The sequence below is a fragment of the Sinocyclocheilus grahami genome, unplaced genomic scaffold (assembly GCF_001515645.1).
Source record: "Sinocyclocheilus grahami isolate Dianchi unplaced genomic scaffold, SAMN03320097.WGS_v1.1 scaffold57.1, whole genome shotgun sequence".
NCBI lineage: Eukaryota > Metazoa > Chordata > Actinopteri > Cypriniformes > Cyprinidae > Sinocyclocheilus > Sinocyclocheilus grahami.
Window position 1 is genome coordinate 2,552,924 of NW_015505236.1, and position 828 is coordinate 2,553,751.

The window sequence follows — 828 nt, forward strand, 5'->3', positions numbered from 1 at the left end:
CAGTTAATGGAAAAAAAGTGAAGTTACGGCAGTTTACAGCCAACAACCCAAAATGTAGTTAAAGCAATGGAATATATATTTAAGATAGATTTATATTAATATTCAAAAACAATATTTAAAATATACAATAATGAATAACTATAAATACTTTATCGGATTCTGGAGAATGCAATTGCTGTTACTTCAACTACTTGACTGTCAGTAGACTGTAAAAAGATGCTGAATAATTAATACCAACAAAACGGAATCACTTTGAGTTTTTATGTCGTGCCTTTTATTGATTAAATAATATTACGCAGGACCTTACCTGATTTCTTCACAATTAATTTCATACTTTGCAGTTGAGACAGAAAGGATAATGAAGACAGCAATATGAAGCACACAGTGATATAATCAATATATGTATATATCATTCAAATGCTGCTGGCAGAAGAATAAACGTCCTCATGTCACTTGGCAGGTGTAAATAGTACATTTTATGTTCATTACTCAAGTACTGTAAAGTCTGCAAGTTCGATTTCCCCACCCCTTTATGTGATCCTTTGCTCTCATTGGATGAAATCGCATGTCCTTCATATCTGGCGTGTTTTGGTCACACCCTCACATTCTGATCTGGCCAATGAAATCCGCACAGCGAACATCACATTGATTTCACAACACTAAATAACCCGGTCTTTCAAAACAAATAAACCTCTTAATACAGGCAAGTCTGAAATGTGTTTACAGTTCCAGCGTTTCCTCTTTTACATAGGCCTCTTATTTATTTTTTTAATTGAGAACAATAGTCAAAGAAAACACAAAAAGAAAACAAACAAACCAAAAAAAAAA

General features: G+C 32.9%; 1 protein-coding gene across 1 annotated transcript in view; it reads right to left on the reverse strand.

The window, feature by feature from the left end:
* LOC107584196 (pantothenate kinase 1-like) overlaps positions 1 to 828 on the reverse strand; it is a 9,728-nt gene that overhangs the window by 8,646 nt on the left and 254 nt on the right. The window lies entirely within an intron of this gene.